Here is a 24,550-nt window from a genome sequence, read left to right as displayed (position 1 = left end):
AAATCGGCTGATCCCTTTCTAGTGGTGCAAGTAAGAACTGCTGGAAAAATGCACATTCAAAAAGGAGAATAATTATTAGGTCAAGGACCTTTTTAGAAATAGAGGCATACTAAGATAAAAGAAACATGTCACAGTGTGTAAATGATAACACATTAGAACAGGAAAATAAGACATTAAAAATGAAATGTTGGAAGTAAATGCTGGAAGTAAATAATGAACTATGCTAAAGAGCAAAAGCTGTGTGCATTAAGGAAATAGATGTCTGGCTCAAATTGAAACCTGTCTCTAATAAGCGCCTGTTGTGTTCAGCGATTTAAGCAATTGAGAGTGTCGTGTCTGTGACTACCATTAAATGTGAAGACTATTTTATCAAATTAATTCTCCGTGTAATTTTGTGATTAAACGAATCTTGTAAACTTTAATTAACTAGGAAGTTGGGAAAATGTTTATAAAGTCTCTATTTCCCGAATCACCTCCTCAGATATTTTCATATCTTATCGATTAGTCATTCTCATTAATGTATTATTATTACCTCATCAGTTCTCATTACTGAATGTTGCAAACCCTTGCATATCTGCACAAACTCTAGCCTAAATCATGAATCAGCGATGTATGAATTTGCTTAATTATTTATTTACCAACTAACTAAATAATCACAGAAATACATAACAAACAAACAGTAGATACTGGTTACTAACACAATGCATTGATAGGTCCCTAGTGGGCTAAACTGGTATGATTGGTTTGGTAGACAATGGAAAGGGGTGGGGACAGGAAAAGATCTGGAGAGACTAAATGGATTCACTACACACAATTGATAAATATATGAATTGAAATGCTAATCCTTTGCACATGAATGGCCGCTCATTCAAGAATAATTGCAATGTATATATTTACGCCTGTATGTCGATGTTGTCTTCTTTGTTGAAATCGCCGGTCCATCTGTCGGAGAGTCAGTTTAGCAGAGAGAATCTGGTTAACTTCCCCAGAAATCATGTCTTTCGTAGTTGTAGCTTTCTTAGCGGCTCTGGATAGTGTCTGTTGTAATGGTTGTTGCATAGAATAGATGCGGTTGTCGATATTCTCGTACTAGACTAACGTAATTTCCAGCTGCAGACTAGTAATTATACATCTAGGATTTGCACTTTGATCGAGGATTTGATCGAATCTAGAGTTGAACTATTTCCAGCCGTGTAGCCAAAACTACAGCTGTATGGTCTGTGGCCATTTCAACATGTCGCATCAGCTCCATATTTTCTGGTCTAATGATCTATAGCTATTCCAATGTGGGGACTGTCCCGGCGTTCTCTGACTTAATATACATTTAGTAGGAAATGGGTTTTATGATGCCTAATGTGATGTCTGGGCTCACGGGGGTGTGGCCCTGACAAGTTAAACTTCATTTGAAAATCCATACTCTCATTTAGAAGATTAACATCACATTACATCTTTTCACAAATAGTTTCATGTTTAATCACATACATTTCACAATATTTAAATGTAAACCTGACAGTTGGGAAATGTAAACTTTAAGAGATACTGTTATGTGTGTTTCCTGTCCTTCATGAGATCACCAATTGAAACACACTCATCATGACTGTCCGTTAAGTGTCCACGGACCACTCCCACATTCTCAAAAAAATAAATACTGTTGAATTATTCCAACTTTTGATGTCCAAGGGTCTCTCTGTGTTCCACAGTTTTACATTCCATTCTCGAACACTGCAGAGCATAGAGGCAGTGTATTTTATGACCACCATAAAACAGACAACTTCCTGCTCTCCCCCTCTACGAGAGAGAGCGCACGCTGTAGAGCGGTCCCACTGTAACCTGATCCTTCAGATCGTCACAGGAGAGTTATGACAAGAGCAATAGTAAAATCTATCTACATATGTTTGGTTGTGAGCAAGTTTCCGGTTTCAAAGTTTAATCGCCAAGAGCACGGGATACAACAGGTGTAAAACAGTACAGTGAAATAATAATAATCACATAGATAATAACAGAAATGAGAATAAAGAACACACAAGAACTATGATGCGAGTTATAGAAACATGAGAATGTAACCAATTATTCATTTGACTTATTTAACTGTTATTTAACTAGGCAAGTCAGTTAAGAACAAATTCAACAATACATAAAGAGAGACCTAAGACAACAACATAGCACGGCAGTAACACTTGACAACACATCAACACAATATGGCAGCAGCACAAAACATGGTACAAACATTTTTGGGCACAGACAACAGCAAAAAGGGCAAGAAGGTAGAGACAACAATACAGCATGCAAAACAGCTACAACTGTCAGTAAGAGTGTCCATGATTGAGTCTATGAATGAAGAGTTTAAGATAAAACTGTCCAGTTTGAGTGTTTTTTACAGCTCTTTCCTACCGCTGACTGCAGCGAACTGAAAAGACGAGCGGCCCAGGGATGTGTGTGCTTTGGGGACCTTTAACAGAATGTGACTCGCAGAATGGGTGTTGTATGTGGAGGATGAGGGCTGCAGTAGATATCTCAGATAGAGGGGAGTGAGGCCTAAGAGGGTTTTATAAATAACCATCAACCAGTGGGTCTTGCGACGGGTATACAGAGATGACCAGTTTACAGAGGAGTATAGTGCAGTGATGTGTCCTATAAGGAGCATTGGTAGAAAATCTGATGGCCAAATGGTAAATAAGATCTAGCCGCTCGAGAACACCCTTACCTGCCGATCTATAAATTATGTCTCCATAATCTAGCATGTGCAGGATGGTCAGAATCAGAGTTAGTTTGGCAGCTGGGGTGAAAGAGAAGCGATTATGATAGAGGAAACTAAGTCTAGATTTAACCTTAGCCTGCAGATTTGATGAGAGACGGAAAGTGTATCATTTAGCCATACTCCCAAGTACTTGTTACTACCTCAAGCTCTAAACCCTCAGAGGTAGTAATGAGATATGTATGTATGGAGCATAATGTATTTACAGTTTTATTCATGTACTGGTGACAAATAATGCATTCCGTGGTGATCTTATTTTTCGGGTAAACTTCCGGAAGTGAATGAAAGGAAGTAAATGATCATAGACGACACACACCCTTCAACATGCAAACTGCAAATAGACCAAACTCATCTTCTCTCCTCTTATTATAGTCGGTCGACAAAATACAAACTACCCTTGTTGGATAACCTTTGATTTCTATAAAGAGTTTTACTCAATTATTTCAATCAATGTTGAGCTCACCCATGATCTGATGAATTATAAATATTTATTGTTATTAGCTAATTCATTTTGTGGTTTCTGTCAGCCGATAGTTATCAAAATATGACCGCTTGTGTTGCGTCAATCTTTCCTCAGTTAGCACAAGTACCAATGTAGCCTACAATTTCCAGTTTGGATGATTGTGTATGCTTTTGCTACATCTGTGAATATCTGAAAGTCACATTCAGGACATAACTTTGTAAGCTACCTCAAATGCTGACTGTTGCGTCAATCGAAACTGGACGTTCTAAATAAGCGTTTTAATCACACCATTTTGAGCGTACGCTGCAGGGACCCTGGTAGAATGATCACAACCTTTTGTTGGTACAGTTGAAGTCAGAACTTTACATACACCTTAGTGAAATACATTTAAGCTCAGTTTTTCATAGTTCCTGACATTTGACATCCTAGTAAAAATGTCCTTTCTTAGGTTAGTTAGGATCACCACTTTATTTTGTGAAAAGTCAGAATAATAGTAGAGAGGATGATTTATTTCAGCTTTTATTTTTTTCATCACATTCTCAGTAGGTCAGAAGTTTACATACACTCAATTAGTATTTGGTAGCATTGCCTTTAAATTGTTTAACTTGAGTCAAACGTTTTGGGTAGCCTTCCACAAGCTTCCCACAATAAGTTTTGGCCCATTCCTCCTGACAGAGCTGGTGTAACTGAGTCAGGTTTGTAGGCCTCCTTGCTCGCACACACTTTTTCAAGTTTGCCCACAAATGTTCTATAGGATTGAAGACAGTGCTTTGTGATGGCCATTCCAATACCTTTGATGTCCTTAAGCAATTTTGCTACAACTTTGGAAGTATGCTTGGGAACAATGTCCATTTGGAAGACCCATTTGCGACCAAGCTTTAACTTCGTGACTGATATCTTGAGATGTTACTTCAATATATCCATATAATTTTACCACCACCGCAGACATAGCTCATTAGCATAGCCAAGTAGGAAAAAATATGCAATCAACAACGCAGGATTAAAAAAAAAATCATTTCAATAACCTTTTGAAATCTTCATCAGATGATAGTAATATAACATGTTACACAGTACATTCATTTTTTTCAATAATCTGCAATATATATCCATAAATCTCTGTTTACAATGACGCATCGTTCAAAAAATGCTACTAAAATGTCAGGAGAAATGAAATAGCTCCGGCAGATAACGTCAGCTAACAAGGAATACACATCATAAACTTTGACTAAATATGCATGTTTTACATATGTATAGGAAGATACACTTCTTCTAAATGCAATCGCTGTGTTACATTTATTTTTAACGTTACAGGTTGCGTTCATTAGGCTATACTAGGAGGCGGCGCTCCAAAGGTATCATTATGCCTCCTCTATCTTGGAGTCGACAGAAACCCAAAATTAACACATAAATATTCCCTTACCTTTGCTGTTCTTCCATCAAAAGACCTGGAAGGGATTATACTTACCAAAACAACGTTTAGTTTTCAAGTCTGCGTCTTTCGGTTCTCAAAATAGCCACATTTCGGTCGAAATGTAGGCAAAATTCAAGTGGATGCGCACCAAAACGTCGAAAATATATATTATATGTCGAGTAAACTTGTCAAACTATGTTCATAATGAAGCTTTAACATGTTATAAAGGTGTACAGCAATTGTGAGGACAAAGCGAAACACACACGTCTTTTAATCGATCCTGAAGAAAAGACTTCACCGGAGCGGAGCGCGCATAATTGTACACTTTTTTTTCGCGTGACCGAGACCTTTCGGCACGCTCAACGTCTCGTGAGCGCGCGATTCTCACAATGAGAAGCCCCATTGAAAGCAGGCTTCGCGCTGAACACGTACAGACTGTTCCCAGAGCGGTAGTTGTTTGGGAAGGCGTATACGATGACGTCAAAGTTGGGCCAACTTTTTCCATGACAAGAGAGACTTTGGGAGAATGCATGCCCTGAGACTTCTGCTTTACATAGAGACAACATTTAAACGGTTTTAGAAGCTTTAGAGTGTTTTCTATTCGATAATATTTTTTTATATGCATATATTAGCAACTTTTGACAAAAATTTATCCTGTTTTATATGGGTACCCAATTCCTCCAGAAGGGGCAGTAAACAGGGGTAGGCTTAAGAAGGACACCAATAATAAGAAGAGATTTGCTTGGGCCAAAAAACACGAGCAATGGACATTAGACTGGTGGAAATTTGTCCTTTGGTCTGGAGTCCAAATTGGAGATTTTTGGTTCAATTCATATAACATTTTATTTGTCATATGCGCCGAATACAACACCTTACACTGAAATGCTTACTTACAAGCCCTTAACCAACAATGCAGTTTTAGGAAAAATATATGTTAAGTGAAAAGTAGATAAGTAAAAAATAAGAAATAAAAGTAACAAATAACTTAAGAGCAGCAGTAAAACAACATTAGCGAAGCTTTTTACAGAGGGTACCGGTAGAGTCAATGTGCGAGGGCACTGGTTAGTCAAAGTAATTTAGGTCATATGTACATGTAGGTAGAGTTAAAGTGACTATGCGTAAATAATAAACAAAGAATAGCAGCAACGTGTTTTTTGTGAGACGCAGTGTGGGTGAACGGATGATCTCCATATGTGTATTGCCCACCGTAAAGCATGGAGGAGGAGGTGTTATCTTGTGGGGTGATTTTCTGGTGACACTGTCTGTGATTTATTTAGAATTCAACACACCTCCAGGCTAGGTAAGGGATATTTTATGAAGAAGGAGAGTGATGGAGTGCTGCATCAGATGACCTGGCCTCCACAATCCCCCGACTTCAACCAAATTGAGATTGTTTGGGATTAGTCGGACCGCAGAGTGAAGGAAAAGCAGCCAACAAGTGCTCAGTATATGTGGGAACTCCTTCAAGACTGTTGGAAAAGTATTCCAAGGGAAGCTGGTTGAGAGAATGCAAAGCTGTCAATAAGGCAAAGGGTGGCTATTTGAAGAATCTCAAATACAAAATACATTTTCATTTGTTTAACACCTTTTGGGTTACTACATGATTCCATATGTGTTATTTCATAGTTTTGATGTCTTCACTATTATTCTACAATGTAGAAAATAGAAAAAAATAAAGTAAAACCCTTGAATGAGTAGGTGTTCTAAAAACTTTTGACCGGTAATGTATATAAAAACACTCCGGACCCCGACATTGATCATCCTAATATTTATATATTTCTTAAATCCATTGTTTAACTTTGAAATTTGTGGGTATTGTTGTAAATTGTTAAATATTACTTAGGAACACAAGCATTTCGCTACACCCGCAATAACATCTGCTAAATACGTGTATGCGACCAATAACATTTAATTTCATGCTGTATGCATCAAAACAGTGTCCTCTCTCTACCCATGAGCTAGTCATCTTGCATGCTCTCTATTTAGATAGCTCACCTACATACAACCATTCCACCTTTCTCCAAAATGCGCACACACACATCAGTCCTTCCCACTCTTGTGTTAATGTAAACCTCATCGGCATCAATGGTTCTATTCCTTTAAGAGACCCCCTTTATCCTCTTCATCCCCCACTCACGTACTCCTCTCAGCGACCTCTCTTTATCTCCTTACCCCCTGCCTTGATTTACAACATGACGCCACCTGCACTCACTCTCTCATTCCCCTCTCCTTCCCTTGCTCTGCGGCTTACTCACTGTCTTTCTCAGGTACAACAGACTCACACAGACCATTACCCAGAATTCCTGCGGTGGAGAGGGGTGTGTGTGTGTGTGTGTGTGTGTGTGTGTGTGTGTGTGTGTGTGTGTGTGTGTGTGTGTGTGTGTGTGTGTGTGTGTGTGTGTGTGTGTGTGTGTGTGTGTGTGTGTGTGTGTGTGTGTGTGTGTGTGTGTGTGTGTGTGTGTGTGTGTGTGTTTGTGTGGTGGGGGATGAAAAGTACATCTTACGGGAAACAAATCTTAAGCCCTTCCCATAACCGTCCATCTCTCTGTCACAACTCTTTCACTCTTTTTACTACATCCACCATTTTTCTCTCTTTACCACTTCTTTCTCTATTTTGTCATATAGTTGCAGAACAAGCTGTGTTAATTTATGAATTGTTGTATCATTACAGTAACTCTGTGATGATTAAATTATCTTGTAATGATTATTGTTTGGAGGCTAATTGCACACACACACGAAGACATGCACACACACTGTTGTGTGGAGTCGAATGGCACATACTGCAACTCTCTGCAGCTGGAGATCTCAAACTACCCTGCAGACAGTTCAGCCATTTTAACCTCCGCTGCAGTCTGTAGTACAAAGACTTAACACTCCACTGCTTTTACTGCAGAGCTCAGTATTATGCAGTATAGCTGTGTCTCTGCCCTTCACCTATAGGACCGAAATGGAGTTACAACACAGAAGGCAGGCTTATATTACAAGGAGAGATAAAGCCAGGCTACACTCACCCTTCCAATATGCGTGTGTTTGTGTGTGATAGCCAACTCAGCTTAGCAGAAGCTCAACAGTGCTTGCTACATTGTATTTTGGCATGTAGCTTAGTGGTTAGAGCGTTGGGCCAATAACCAAACGGTTGCTGGAATGAATCCCCGAGCTGACAAGGTAAAAATCTATCATTCTGACCCTGAGCAAGGCTTTTACCCACTGTTGCCCAGGTGCCGAAGATGTGGATGTTTATTAAGGCAGCCCACCGCATCGCTCTGATTCAGAGGGGTTGGGTTAAATGCGGAAGACACATTTCAGTTGAAGGCATTCAACTGTACAACTGACTAGGTATTCCCTTTCAAAGTATTTTGTTTATGTGAGTTTTGTGGTGTTTGTTACACTGGCCGATTTGTTAACTCCTGCACCCCGGTACTGTGGAGTGGCTTGGGACCTGGATATGAGGAGTGTGTGTGTGTCTGTGTGTTGGTCCAACCCTTAACCCCTGGAGAGAGTTGTATGACAGGGTGAACCCGTAGTAGACCCGTGCCAGACAGTGTGGAGTCACAACATGGGGGGGAATGAAATGATATCCTCTCTACAGCAGACTGGACTATTAAATCACATGCATCATAACATTTGCACAAAAATGTGGAGGAGGGAGCTGAGGGAAGAGGAGAAGGTGGAGAGATGGATGAAGATGAGGGGGAGGTGGAAGAATGGAAGAAGAGGAGAAAAAGGTGTGAGGGGACCTAAGTGGGACACTAATATAGCTGAAGTGAATACAAGAATAACTCCAAGGCAACTCCACACAGAGCACTGATACATGTCATGCTGAAATATTTAAATTAAGGGACTTTAAGTATTGATCCTGTGAACTAATAAACTGTGGAAGGACCACCAGGGGGCAGGCTGGTCCCACGGATAGTAGCCCTGCATGTGAGTAAAGGTGATCAGAGGCCGTTAAGCACAGCTGACGGTACTAATCACCTATTTTCTTAGCCCTACAAGAGAAAGGAGCGAACCGGCAATGAGGGAGACTGGAGGGGGAAAAAGAGTGATTGATTCTCCAAAGGAGAGGATTTACCTGACGAAAGGGAGAAGAAGAGGACAAACTACCTCTTGGGAATGGCAACCATGCATCTGCACCACCACCCGAAAGGAGCTCTCCACGAACAGACAGCTAAGGCGGTAACACACCCGTGATTTATGTTATAGTTAAAAGTTACTCACTTTGTGTTCCTTATCCCTGTAAAGAAGAAGATTGGTGTTATCCTTGAGATCATCCTTGATTTTGTGGGAGTAAGGAGAGAAAATACACCTCAATAGAGAACTTTGTGCATTAGGTGGACGAGTTACACGAGGATAAGAAGGAAAACGAAAATCTACCTGTAGACACAAAGGAACCATACAAGAAAGATGGATAATGCTCTACTACAACAGTTGATCACGGCACAGCAGACAACCATAGAACTCATGCAACAACAGCTGAGCAGGCGAGAAGAACCGAGAGTGAAGCCGAGAGCGGCTGCTCACGCCATCTTACCTCGCCTCTCAAAGGAGGATGATATTGAGGCTTTCATCATGACGTTCGAAAGGACGGCCACCTTGGAACAGTGGCCCCCAACAGAATGGGAGAGCGCGTTAGCCCCTCTCTTGACCTGGATAGCCCAGGAAGCCTACTATGACCTAGACCCCCACGAAGCTGCTGACTATTGTCGACAGAAAACCGAGATTCTGTCGCAGTATCAGCTGACCGCCCGAGATTGAGCCGTAAATTTCCATCAATGGACCTATATGGCCGACCAACCCGTGAGGGCCCAGATCTTCGCACTCATACGACTAATGAAACAGTGGCTGGAAAAAGAAACGTATCTTCGGCCTCATCCTCTGGAGGAGAGGAAGAAATACAGACCCAATGCCTCCGACAGCTATTCCAGGAAACCTCCGATGAAGACTCCTGCAAGGGGTTGTACACGATGGAGGAAGGAAGGAGCGACCCAGAGGCTACGGGATATATTTGAAGCCCTGTCAGAGGAGGGGACACCCACGACAGGGATGGAGAACAACCTCTACACCGAGGTCGACCTGCCCCAATAATTAAAGGGACAGTTCGGCACTGCTCAGCATATAGAGACCCAGACCTAGGGGAAGCCATGAGGAAGGTGAAGGTAATCTACGAGAGAAATATTGACGAATCTGGTGAGCCCTCTGTTCCCTACTATGCAGTCAGGCAGGGCCTCTTTTATTGGGTTGTGCTACGAAGGGGGGAAAGCAGGAACTACTAATGGTGCCCAGACCATACAGGGATACTGTCCGACAGCTAGCCCAAGAAGCCATACCAACATGTCGCCAAAGGGAATCACCAAGGAATTGTTCATGCTGTTCTCCCGGGTGGGCCTTCCCAAGACAATCCTTACTGACTAGGGAACCCAGTTTATGTCCCGGTTGATGAAGGACCTGTGTCCGTTATACCAGGTTCAACAGATACGCACAAGCATATTCCATCCACAGACAGACGGTTTTTGCGAACGCCTGAACAAGATGACTAAAAGCATGTTGGGAAGAGTGGTGTCCAGAGATGACACAAACTGGGACATGCTTCTGCCCTACTTAATGTTTGCCCTGCAAGAAGTATCACAGGCATCCACCAGGTTTTCCCCATTCAAATTGCTATATGGCAGACAATGTCGAGGGATCATTGACTTAGCCAAGGAGACCTGAGAGGTCATATGACTCAACCCTGCCCATTCTGGTCGATGATAGAACATGTTAACCTGATGCGGGACTGATTGTTGGCAGACGGGCCCAAAGTAAAGGAGCATATGGAGAAAGCGCAACAGACTCAAGGCCGGGCCAATGTCAAGTTGGCGACACCCATAGAGTTCACTGTGGAAGAGAAAGTGATGGTACTTGTGTCCACGGCCCAACACCGCTTTCTGGCACAGTGGAGTGAGCCCTACGAGGTAACGGAGAGGGTCTCTCCGGTCAATTAGCGCATCAAGCAATCTGACAGGAGGAAGAACGTCCAAATCTATCATTTCAACCTGTTGAATAAGTACCATGGAAGAGAGGAGGGTGGTGGACAAGGAAAAAGAGGAGGCCCCGCTACAAGTGCACCGTGGCAGAACTCCCCTGCCCGAGCAATTGAGAAAGCTAGACAAGCAGATTATGCAAATCGGCAGGGTATTCTCTCCCTTCCTCGGACAAACAGATGTCCTGTTTCACCATATCCACACCAAACCAGGCAAGAAGGTGCATATCCGGCCTTACCAGATTTCTGAGGAACACAGAGTCATCTCTATGAAAGAGGTAAGGGAGATGCTTAGGGTGATTGAACCATCTACGAGTGAGTGGTCCAGTCCAATAGTCCTGGTCCCCAAATCCAATGGTAGTATGCGGCTCTACAACGACTTTAGGGGCATAAACACAATCTCTACGTTCGACGCGTATCCCATGCCCCTCGTGGATGAACTCTTGGACCACTTGGGAAAGGCCAAGTTCATCACCACCCTGGATCTGAAGAAGGGATATTGGCAAGTGCCGGTGGCTCTGGAGGACCGCCCAAAGACTGCCTTTCACCACACCGGAGGGGCTTTTTCAGTATGTGATGATACCGTTCAGACTGCATGGTGCAGTGGCGACTTTCCAACATCTTGTGGATGCCATTCTACGACCCCGTCAAGAGTATGCAGCGGCGTACATAGACGATGTGGTCATCCACAGCGAGGACTGGGATAGCCACCTCCTGCGACTGCGGGCAGTGCTCGTGAGCTTGGAGGCTACAGGGCTAACAAGCGGATCCCTAAAAAATGCTGCTTGGGTCTGTCTGAAGAGGGATACCTGGGATATACCGTGGGGAACCTCGGCCCCAGAAGAAGCAGGATGTCTGAGCTTTCTTGGGAATAATGGGATATTATCACCATTTCATCCCTGGATATGCAACCATTGCCACCACCCTCACAAATCTCATCAAGAAAAACCTGCCAAACCGTGTAGCGCGGAAGGAAGAGACGGAAGACGCCTTCCAGTTGCTAAAAGATAGCCTGTGCTCTGATCCCGTCTTGCAGGCTCCCAACTTCTCCCAAGAGATCATGCCTCAGATACGGGACTCGGGCTGTCCTAGCTCAGGGTGAAGGCGAAGCAGAGAGGCCTATTCTCTTCATAAGTCGGAAGCTCAGTGATCGGGAACAGAGATATGCTACCGTAGAGAAAGAGGCCCTAGCCATTAAGTGGGCCCACAATTCTCTCCGGGACTACCTATTTGGGCGTAGTTTCGCCCTCGTTACTGACCATGCTCCCCTCATGTGGATGGCCGGTAATAGAAACAATAACAACATAATTGCCAGATGGTTTCTTGCATTACAACCATTCACTTTCCATGTCATCCACAGGGCCGGATCAAGGAACGGGAATGCGGACGCACTGTCCCGACGCCACCAAGGCGGCACGTCTAGCCCCCGGCCCTCCGGTCCGGTCCTGAGAAGGGAGCTATGTGGAAGGACCACCAGAGGGCAGGCTGGTCCCACAGATAGTAGCCCAGCCCGGCATGTGAGTAAAGGTGATCAGAGGCAGTTAAGGACAGCTGACGGTACTAATCACCTATTTTCTTCACCCTTACGAATAGAAAAGAGGGAACCGGCAGTGAGGGAGACTGGAGGAAAAAAAAGAGTGATTTTGATTCTCCAAAGGAGAGAATTTACCTCACGAAAGAGAGAAGATGAGGACAAACTACCTCTTGGGAATGGCAACCACGGATCCGCACCACCACCCGGTGACACCTGTGATTTATGTTATAGTTAAAAGTTACTCACTTTGTGTTCCTTATCCCTGTAAAGAAGAAGATTGGTGTTATTCTTGAGATCATCCTTGATTCTGTGGGAGTGGTTGAGAAGAGAAAATACCTCAATAGAGAACTTAGTTCAATGTAAGAAAACCTGCTCCAGACTCGTTTATTCCATCTTTCTGCTTTAGAACAACCTAAAAATTCTTGGTCCGCTCACAAAAAATTATTACCTCTTATCCCCCTCCCATCTAGCTTGGGTACCAATGTGTTGTGTTAATGTACAGAGCCAGCCCAGTCCAGTATAGTGTATATATACTGTGCCACATTTTGTTGTGTTACAGCTTGAATTTAAAATGGATTACATTTTTGTCACTGGCCTTCGCACAATGTCAAAGTGGAATGATGTTATTCGAAATTGTTACAATGAATAAAAAATGAAAAGCTGAACGGTTTTGAGTCAATAAGTATTCAACCTCTTTTTAATGGCAAACCTAAATGAGTTCAGGAGTAAATGTTTTTCAACAAGTCACATAATAAGTTGCATGGACTCTGTGTGCAATAATAGTTTTTAATATGATATTTGAATGACTACTTCATTTCTGTACTCCACACATATAATTATCTGTAAGGTCCCACAGTCTAGTGAAATTCAAACAGAGATTCAACCACAAAGACAAAAAACATTTTCCAATGCCTCACTAAGGGTACCCCTTTGAGCATGGTATAGTTATTAATTACAGTTTGGATGGGGTATCAATACACCCAGTCACTACAAAGATGCAGAAACCACTCAGGGATTTCACCATGAGTCCAATGGTGACTTTAAAACAGTTATAGAGTGTAATGGCTGTGATAGGAGAAAACTATGGATGGATCAACAACGTTGTAGTTACTTCACAATACTAACCTAAATAACAGAGTGAAAAGAAGGAAGTCTGTACATAATACAAATATTACAAAACATGCATCCTGTTCGCAACAAGGTACTAAAGTAAAACTGCAGAAATTGTGGCAAAGAAATTCACTTTATTTCCTGAATACAAAACTTTTCCACTCTTCATATTTTCGAGGATGGTGGAGGCTGCCTCATGTTATGGGTATGCTTGTCATCGTCAAGGACTAGGGAGTTTTTTAAATAAAAAGAAACAGAACAGAGCTAAGCACAGGCAAAATCCTAGAGGAAAACCTGATTCAGTCTGCTTTTCAACAAACACCGGGAGACAAATTCACCTTTCAGCAAGACAATAATCTAAAACACAAGGGCAAATATACACTGGTGTTTCTTACCAAGACGACACTGAGTGAATAATTTTTAAAATAATAATGTGCAAGTATTGTACAATCCAGGTGTGCAAAGCTCTCAGAGACTTACCCAGAAATACTCACAGGTGTAATCACTACCAATAGTGATTCTAACACGTATTGACTCAGGGATGTGAATACTTATGTAAATGAGTGTCACGACTTCCGCCGAGGTTGGCTCTCCTGCCCGTTCAGGCTGTGCTCGGCGGTCGTCATCACCGTCCACTACCGATCCCTTTTTCGGTTATCTGGTGGTTTTGTCTAATTGTTTTCACCTGTGTGTTAGTTAATTAGTATCTGTATATAATGTAGGTTGTCCCGCCCTTGTTTTGTGCGGGCTTGTTTGTTTTTGTCATTTCGTTTCGGCTGTCGGTGTTTTTGTGTTTTATTTCTCCGGTTTGTCTGTTATTTCCTGTTTTGGATATTTTTCACCCTGTTTGTATTTTGGGTTGTCCGTGTTTGTTGTTCACCGGAGAATAAACCTCTATTCATTATTTGCTCTCTGCGCCTGATTCCACCCACCTTGTATAGTCGTGACAATGAGATATTTTAGTAATTCATTGTGAAGAAATTTGCAAACATTTTAAAAAACATGTTTTCCCTTTGTCATTATGGGGTAGTGTGTGCAGGCCAGTGACAAATTCACGCAGTAACATAATAAAAATGTGGAAAAAGTAAAACGGTATGAATACTTTCTCAGGCACTATATCTAGCTACTTCTACAGCTCTAATCCAAGTTGTAAAAACCCTGCTGGTCAATGTGAAATCGATATGGCGCAGAAGCGTGGTTTTGGCCTAATATTACAAGCCTTCTCTCTAAGTCCCTCTCTCTCCCCCCCATCTCTCCCTACACTCTCTAGAACTTGTTTTACCTAACAGCCTAACCAGGCCCCTCCACTGACAGGAAGACGGGCATTATACATCTCTTTTTCATTACACCACTGTTACATATCACATATATCTGGATATCTCATTTCCTCACAAAGACAGGCCATTGTGTGAGGCAGGGCTACAGTAAGTGAATCAGTGGACAGCTGGTTAGAATGGCTATACTGGGGGCTTACTGAGTCTGCGGATGAGGGCATGTGTGTGTGGAGGGTTTGGTTTGTACAGTGTGGATCTTTGGAGCTGGAAGGATGAAAAATGACACCGTCTCACTGTGGCCTGTTCCTCTAATAAGGCCATTTACACACACACACACACACACACACACACGACTGGAATGGGTTTATCCTGATGAGGAATAATCAGTGGTGGAAGTGCTAAAGAAAGGAGTGTGAGCGTGCGGTTGCCTGCATGCATGTGTGTTTGACACTGGTGTGTGTGTTTGTACTTACACTCCTCTTTTAGGTCGAGCTATGTAAAACATGGCGTGTGTATGGTACTCACGCTCCTCCTCCTTAGGATCTAGCTGAGTGACGCTGATAGAGAGGCGGTCCACGCGCTCCTGGAGGGAGTTGACCCGGAAGGAGAAGGAGTGGGCCTCGTTGAACAGCTCCCCAAAAAGATCTTCTGCGTACTTACCTGTAGAACACACACAGACAGAGAACAGACACTTAATACACACACTTAAGTATAATACAGTAATACAAAATTCAAGCATAAAATCAAGCATAATAAAATGATAAACATGCTTACCTAACAGAAAAATGCGGGTACGGAGTGTGTTGTTTAGGTGTGAGTGTGAGCGTGTGTATATGTGTGCAACAATGTGTCCGTGAGTGTGTGTATTATTAAGGTGTGTATGTGTGCAGACATTGTGTGTGACTCACTGAGGCTGCTGAGCTGTCGGATGACGTTAGCTAGGGACACATTGGTCACACACTCCAGCTCGTTCTTAATGCCCCGCGGCAGCACCGTGTGGCACAGGTGCCTGGGCTCGATACTCCTCTTCACCAACGGCATCCTGGGAAACCTGGACCTCGGCTACCACACCTGGAGAAAGACGGAGGGAGGGACAGGGGGGGTTAAAGTTATTACATCGCTGGATACCTCTACCACTACCACACCTAAAACTCAATAGTTGAGTTATATTAAACCTTTAATAATGTACAATTATACAATTACTACTGTACATTTAGGTATATTACTGTACAATTATGTTGCAATTATGTAGTAATTATGGTACAGACTGCTACAAGGCTTCCAACACAGCATGAACTACCCTACACAGAAATAATAACATTTGATTTGATTTGATTTGAGCTGGCCGCCTGGCCAAACTGAGCAATCGGGGGAGAAGGGCCTTGGTCAGGTAGGTGACCAAGAACCCAATGGTTACTCTGACAGAGCTCCAAAGTTCCTCTGTAGAGATTGGAGAACCATCCAGAAGGAAAACCATCTCTGCAGCACTCAGGCCTTTATGGTAGAGCATCCAGACAGAAGGAACTCCTCAGTAAAATGTACTTGACAGCCCACTTAGTTTGCCAAAAGGCACTTAAAGGACTCTCAAGCCATGACAAACAAGATTCTCTGGTCTGATGAAACCAAGATTGAACTCTTTGGCCTGAATGCCAAGCGTCACGTCTGGAGGAATCCTGGCACCATCCCTACGTTGAACCAATGTGCTGACAACATCATGTTGTGGGGATGTTTTTCAGAGACAGGGACTGGGAGACTAGTCAGGATCGGGGGGAAATTAACGGAGCAAAGTACAGAGAGATCTTTGATGAAAATGTGCTCCAGAGTGCTCAGTACCTCAAACTGGGGCGAAGGTTCACCTTCCAACAGGACAATGCAAGAGTGGTTTTGGTACAAGTCTCTAAAATATAGAAATAATATATGCCATTTAGCAGACGCTTTTATCCAAAGCGACTTACAGTCATGTGTGCATACATTCTACGTATGGGTGGTCCCGGAAATCGAACCCACTACCCTGGCGTTACAAGCGCCATGCTCTACCAACTGAGCTACTCTAAATGTCATTGAGTGGCCTAGCCAGAGCCCAGACTTGAACAAAATCAAACATCTCTGGAGAGATCTGAAAATAGCTGTGCAGCGACACTCCCCATCCAACCTGACAGAGCTTTGGGGAGTTTCTCCCATTCTTCTCTGAAGATCCTCTCAAGCTCTATCAGGTTCAAATCAAAGTTTATTGGATGAGAAGAAAAAAAATCATACATTTTAGAATAAGGCTGTAACGTAACAAAATGTGGAAAAAGTCAAGGGGTCTGAATGCTTTCTGAATGCCCTGTACTTGTAGAAAGCAGAAAGCTTTTCTTACTCAGCATTTTCCCCACTGAAACTGTTTCTCTTCAATCGTGAATCTCCATTTAACGAAATGGGTAAAGAATGCTTCAGAATCAGAGGGAGGGATATGGAGAGAGAGGAGAGGACTGGAGAAGAAAGAGGAAATAAATAAATAGAAGGGAACATTTACAGCGAGTGAAGGTAAAGAAGGAGGAAAGAAAGAATAGGCTCCATTTACAGTAAATGAACCAAGAGGGACATTTAGGCTGAACAGCAGACTAAATGACAGGCTCTTTCTCTGTGAGACAATGGTAGTCTATCATGTCCAACCAGCCATCCTCTCCCTCCCTGACATTAATTAATCATAATGACATTAATGAATCAGCACTGTAATCAAGGCAGACATGTTTGATGGAGTGGAAGCAGACAAGGTGCAATAGGGTGACTGATAAACCAGCTACTACAGGAACTGTCATTAGTACCACCTACTATTCTGTCTTAATTCATCGCTGATGTATTTCATTTCTATAGGACTCTATAATGATGTTACAGTCATGGAGCAATTAACATGAAAGTAGTCCAAAAAGTAGTCCATAAGAGGCATTACTAGCACTAACAACTAAGGACACACTTCTTTATGGGCTAGTAGGAAGCCTGTTAAATGGTTTGTTGATGTGAGTCATGTTACAATCCTCTTAATTGAACTCAACCACCTCCATATAGGGTAATGATCAGCCCTCGTATTTATCTTAGCACGCTTTAAGATTTATAGGATGTACTTCAAACTGTACTGTGACACATTCTTAAAGAAACATAAAACATTATGAGAGCACCATAGTAGCCCAACCCCCACCCAACTACTAGGCTACACCTCCTACCCTCGTCTCATCCATCTCTTTCTCTCCCTCCCTCCCCACCTCCCTCCCTCTCGATTTCTTATGCTTGCACGCATGCAAGCTCACACACTTCCAGTTGGGCCTCCAGTGACCCTGCATGTAGTGACCTTTTTCAGGACCCTGTTTTTTCATTAATTTTGTATTTAACCTTTATTTAACTAGGCAAGTCAGTTAATAAAAAAATCGTATTTACAATAGTGACCTACCAAAAGGCAAAAGGCCTTCTGCGGGGACGGGGGCTGGGATTAAAAATAAAACACACATCACGACAAGAGACACAGCGACACTACATAAAGAGAGACCTAAGACGACAACATAGCATGACAGCAACACATGTAAACACAGCATGGTAGCAACACAACGTGACAACTACATGGCAGCAGCACAAAACATGGCACAAACATTATTGAGCATAGACAACAGCACAAAGAGCAAGAAGGTAGAGACAACAATACATCACTCCTGTGTTCCAACGGCACGTTGAGTTAGCTAATCCACGTTTATCATTTTAAAAGGCTAATTGATCATTAGAAAACCCTTTTGCAATTATGTTAGCACAGCTAAAAACTGTTGACCTGATTAAAGAAGCAACAAGCTAACACGACGTGCCATTGGAACACAGGAGTGATGGTTGCTGATAATGGGCCTCTGTATGTCCATTGTATGTAGATATTCTATTTAAAAAATCAGCCGTTTCCAGCTACAATAGTCATTTAGAACATTAACAATGTCTACACCGTATTTCTGATCAATTTTATGTTATTTTAATAGACAAATGAGATTCATTCCAATCTGCCAGAATGTTGTCTTCTCTCTTTTCTCCCTGTTGAATAAGGATGCGTGAGAATGGCGTTTCCCTCAATTCACTTTAGATAATTTTGAGATGGTACTCTGAGCACTCATTTTCCTGGAAATCAACTCGTTCATTTCTTACTCATCCCTCTCTTATTGACCGAGGGATGTCCTTCAGGGACATCTTTCAGACAAAACGGAGGAGCATTATCTCCTTCAGTTGCCCTGGACCTTGACAACCCTGATTGGATTCCTTCAGTAAGCCACCAGCACATAGGAACAGAGATGAGAAAATGGGAATAATAAAGGTTGATCTCTCCACAAAGAATCTTTACAACTGCAAACACCATTTCCAATGTCCTCTTATTCCTCTTCTTCTTACTCCTCTTCAAATCAGTAGTCTCTTTCCCTACTGCTCCAACCTCCCAACCCCCACCTCAGCTCACCCCATTTCATCCATCTCCACACTGCTTGGGTGGTGCATCCTACCTGTCACTCATCACCAAGGCAACAGACCATTGGGATGCTGGTCACTAGCCCAGGAGAAGAAAAAAAACAGGGAAAAAAAGAGAAGATGGACGAGTCAGAAGTGTGCATGGAGAGAAGAGATAGGGGGCATAAGAAAGCACAAGATCGAGAGCAGGAGAGAGAGAGAGAGAGAGCGAGAGGGAGGGAGGAGAGGGAAAGAGTGAGCGATTGAGAGAAAGAGCTAGAGAAAGCACAAGATCGAGAGCAGGAGAAAAAAAAGAGAGTGAGAGAGGGAGACAGAGAGATCAAAAAGTCTATTGTGCGATCATAAAGGAACTAATGGAGGGAGTGTGTGCAGCACGTGTCTGTATAGCACAGGGTGGTCCTCTCTCTCCGCTCATTGCTCTCTGAACAACATGGTAAAGAGAGGAGCTAATGAATACTAATGGAAAATTAATTTACTCACATGGCAGCACAATGGAGCACAGGGCCACAGAAGTGGTCAGGTCAAGGGCCCTTATACAGGGCAGACACAGAAAGCAGACACGCACCCCTCATTTAAAAAAATGTTTATTTTATTTTACAAATCGATACTTGGAGTCACAGTATTGGCATAAAAAATATTGCGATACTCTACTGTATCAATGTTTTTCCCCCATCCCTAATGTTTCTACCCACCTCATGTCTCTAGCCCCCACTCTCCCCTCATTGCACCCTCTTTTGGTTGTTTAACTTAGTCACAGATGAGTTAACTGTGTGTGATATAACCACCCAGCAAGAATTATCCCATTGTGTATTTAGTGGGCAAGGTAGGAATTGCTGACACCATTCAAACCGAGAGTTGGGAACTATAAAGCCAATTATCACACGTTATTGTTATGCAAACATTACTACGAGTGTTTAAGTGTTCTATCGTGTAATGTCAACATAAATGTATCTTAAACTGCCAATGAGTACGTTGACATGAACAGTAATAATTCAGTAGGCAGATTATGCGATAGTCCTGTAAACATCTTACTCTGCTTATGTTAATCGGTGTAAGGTCAAAATCGAAGTAAGCATCATTTTTGGAACAACTGAATGTATGCGTATCAGAAATAGTTTTCCCACACAAACTTTACATGTCTGAACTCAGAATCACATGTTTGCTGTGGTACAACATGTTCTCCATTTATCAAAGTGCCATCAGGTAGCCTGATTTAAGATGTGTCCATGTAAACAGGATTATTAGGGAAATCATTATACTTGCAAAGTATGTACACATTTTAATCAAACTATTATATTAATCTGGCTATCCACAATAACTCACATTATTGTGTGCATGTAACCGTACTCAATGATGAAGTCTGTAAAAAGATAAATGCATGTTACATAAGATGAACGTTTAAGTTAGTTTCTGATGCAATGTTATGGGCAGCTGTTCCAAAAAGATGGTCTTATTTCAGGCAATGTGAGGGCTCCCAAACTGGGCCACACTGGGACAATGCCTTGCGGGTGCTTTTGTGGGAAGCCTACGTATGTCCCAAGATTTTGCCCGCATTGGGTCCACATCATGCCAATGTGGACATGTTTGCTGGAGAGCTGCAGGCTTCGACATAGATGAAATGCGCTTACGCGTGGTCTCAATTAAATAGTCTGCCGGCTATATTTATGGGCAAAGAAGCACGACACAGTTGTCTTTCCATGGAAATGAACTTGCTAAATATGATAGGCTCTGACATTGACTGGAAATAAATATTGAGAACACATTTGTCTGCCTGCAAATCGTCTCACTCCTATCAAAGTTATGCAAAACTTAGCTCAAGTAAGTGTCTACTCTCCTATTCTAACGCTACTCTCTTTGAAACGACATCCACCCTATTGGCTGATATTGCCCAATAATATGATACACCATACAGCGTTTGAAAAGTATGTGGACACCTGCTCGTCGAACATCTCATTCCAAAATCATGGGAAATAACATGGAGTTGGTCCCCCGTTTACAGCCTCCACTCTTCTGGGAAGGCCTTCTACTAGATGTTGGTACATTGCTGTGGGGTCTTCCATTCAGCCACAAGAGCATTAGTGAGGTCGGGCACTGATGTTGGGCCACTAGGCATGGCTCGCAGTGGGCTTTCCAATTTATCCCAAAGGTGTTTAGATGGGGTTTAGGTCAGGGCTTTGTGCAGGCCAGTCAAGTTCTTCCACACCGATCTCGACAAACCATTCTGTATGGACCTCGCTTTGTGCACAGGGGCATTGACATGCTGAAACAAGAAGGGGCCTTCCCTAAACTGTTACCAAAAAGTTGGAAGTACAACATTTTCTAGTAATATCATTATATGGTGTAATGTTAAGATTTCTCTTCACTGGAAATAAGGGGCCTAGCTCAAACCATGAAAAGCAGCCCCAGACCACTATTCCTCCTCCAGCAAACTTTACAGTTGGCACTATGCATTGGGCAGGTAGTGTTCTCCTGGCATCCACCAAACCCAGATTAGTCCGTCGAACTGACAGATGATGAAGTGAGTTTCATCCCTCCAGAGAACGCGTTTCCACTGCTCCAGAGTCCAATGGTGGTGAGCTTTACACCACTCCAGCCGACATTGGCATTGCACATGGTGATCTTAGACTTGTATGCGGCTGCTCGGCCATGGAAATCCATTTCATGAAGCTCCCGACGAACACCTGGTGTACTGACGTTGCTTCCAGAGGCAGTTGGGAACTAGGTAGTAAGTGTTGCAACCGAGGACTGACAAAAAAAATGGTTTCCCTTTTTTAAGGGGTGGATCAGCTTAATATTGCGCAAAGAATGTTGCTTCCATCAATATAATTGTCTGCAGAATTTCCAATCCCCCATATATTTTTGGGGTAAATATATATATCCATACACACATGCATACATATACACATATATACATACACAAACCTATATAGACATACATACTTTTTTTAAAGAATATACCTTATACCTATTATTATTCCCCGCAAACCCTACCACCCCCCAATTAGAGTAAACTAAAAAACACTTTGGCTTTTACCTTCAATTTATACATCTTATACACATTTTACAGACACAGTCTATTTTACAATAGTTATTTTTTGTTTGTTTTTAGTCCTTCCTCTATTTCTGATGTCCATCCAGTTTGATTTCTATTTGTAACTGCTATTTCACAAAAGTGATGAATCTATATACATTTTACAGACCCCGTACGGTTTACATTGTTTATCATGTTATTAGTCCCACCCTTCAGCTCCATTCAACCCCTCCCATCTATCTCTCAACATCATCCATTTCGGATTTCTATTTGCCATACATTTTCCAACTGTGCTGTGATGCTTCACAAAATAATTGAACCTTTCTATTCTCATAGCTTCTACAGATTGTAAATTAAAAATTAAAAATTTTGCTAAAATAATTATTATATTATTGATTGATTGACTATGGCTTTTCAAATCACCCAGTATTGCTATCTGCAGCGTTAGTTCTAGGCAAATGTTGCAATTATTCAGCCATTCCTGGACCTGTGACCAAAAACGAGCTACATATGGACAATACAAAAATAAATTATCTAAGGACTCTGCCTCCTCACAGCAGAATCTGCAGAGCAGGGAAGACTGTATCCCCCATATACATAACATTCTATTAGTTGCAATACATTTGTATAGTAATTTAAATTGAAAAAAAACAAAGTTTTGAATCTGGCGTTGTTTTGCGTATCAATTCATAAACCATGTGCCATGGAATGGGTACATCGAAAATATCTTCCCAACTATTTTGCAATTTATATGGCAAAGCTGTCAGTTTTTTGGTCCTCAAATGAAATTGGTATATGTTTTTATTTATCACACTTTTCTTTAACCATTTATGTTCTTTAATCCAGGGCCGACATACAAGTTCCTTACTTTTTTCCCCTTATACTTGCCTCTTCCATTTTTGTGGTAATGCTGCAATTAATTGGTTGTAAGTTTGGGTAGGAGCAGACATTTCCATATGTTTGTGTTAGCTGCATGTGTGACATAACTCCACCAGTCCTATTTATGATATATCATTCACTAAAATTATACCTTTTTTAAACATTTCTTCAAAAAATAGTTTAAAAAATAAAAATTAGTATATTTGAATTTAACCACAATATTTGTTGTATTATTTGTTCTGTCTTTTCAGGTGGATTAAACTGAAAATGCAACCAACCTTCTAAGGCTTGTTTAAAAAATAAAGATATTTTGGAGATTATTTCCTTTTCAAACAACCGAAAGTGGTCAGGCTTAATTTGAATAAAGGGAAAAAGGCCCTTCTTGAACATAGGATGAGACATTCGTACCAATTTACTAGGGAACCAGATTGGATTTAAGTATAACTTTTGTATGACTGATGCCTTTAGTGAGAGGTCTAATGCTTTAAAATGGAATAATTTCTGCCTTCCGAATTCATATTCGTTATATAAATAGGCCCTTTTAATTTTATCTGGCTTGCCGTTCCAAATAAAATTGAATATTTTTTGTTCATATAATTTAAAAAGCAGGTCACTAGGTGTAGGCAAAACCATAAGCAAATAGGTAAACTGTGATATGACTAAAGAGTTAATCAGGGTGATTTTTCCACAAATAGACAGGTATTTTCCTTTCCATGGTAGCAAGATCTAATCTATTTTTTCTAACTTTCTATGAACATTTATTGGAGTGAGATCAATTCCTTCTTTTGGGATTTGTATACCGAGTATGTCCACACAGAGAGGATAGCAAAAGTATCTAAATCCTCTATGAGGCCGTGGAGAGATTAATTGTGGTTTTAAAAGAAAACATGAATCATCAGCGTACAATGACACCTTAGTTTTTAAGGTACGGATTTCTAATCCCTTAATGTTATTGTTTGATCTAATCTTAACAGCTAATATTTCGATGTCAATAATAAATGGATATGCCGATAGTGGACAACCTTGTTTTACTCCTCTAGATAGTTTAAAACCTTCAGAGATGTAGCCATTATTTACTATTTTACACCTAGGGTTACTAAACATAACTTTAACCCATTTTATAAGAGATTCCCCCAAATTAAAATATTCTAGGCATTTACAGTGGGGCAAAAACGTATTTAGTAAGCCACCAATTGTGCAAGTTCTCCCACTTAAGAAGATGAGAGAGGCCTGTAATTTTCATCATAGGTACACTTCAACTATGATAGACAAAATGAGAAAAAAACATCCAGAAAATCACATTGTAGGATTTTTAATGAATTTCTATGCAAATTATGGTGGAAAATAAGTATTTGGTCAATAACAAAAGTTTATCTCAATACTTTGTTATATACTCTTTGTTGGCAATGACAGAGGTCAAACGTTTTCTGTAAGTCTTCACAAGGTTTTCACACACTGTTGCTGGTATTTTGGCCCATTCCTCCATGCAGATCTCCTCTAGAGCAGTGATGTTTTGGGGCAGTTGCTGGGCAACACAGACTTTAAAAAAATATGTCATCAATCTACACACAATACCACATAATGACAAAGCAAAAACAGGGTTTTAA

At 41.6% G+C, this 24,550-nt stretch overlaps 1 pseudogene; it reads right to left on the bottom strand.

Moving 5' to 3' along the window:
• Positions 1–24,550, bottom strand: part of LOC123991034 — a 191,540-nt pseudogene that overhangs the window by 70,474 nt on the left and 96,516 nt on the right.

The sequence above is a fragment of the Oncorhynchus gorbuscha genome, linkage group LG12, assembly GCF_021184085.1.
Source record: "Oncorhynchus gorbuscha isolate QuinsamMale2020 ecotype Even-year linkage group LG12, OgorEven_v1.0, whole genome shotgun sequence".
NCBI lineage: Eukaryota > Metazoa > Chordata > Actinopteri > Salmoniformes > Salmonidae > Oncorhynchus > Oncorhynchus gorbuscha.
This window is presented reverse-complemented; position numbering and strand designations above follow the sequence as displayed.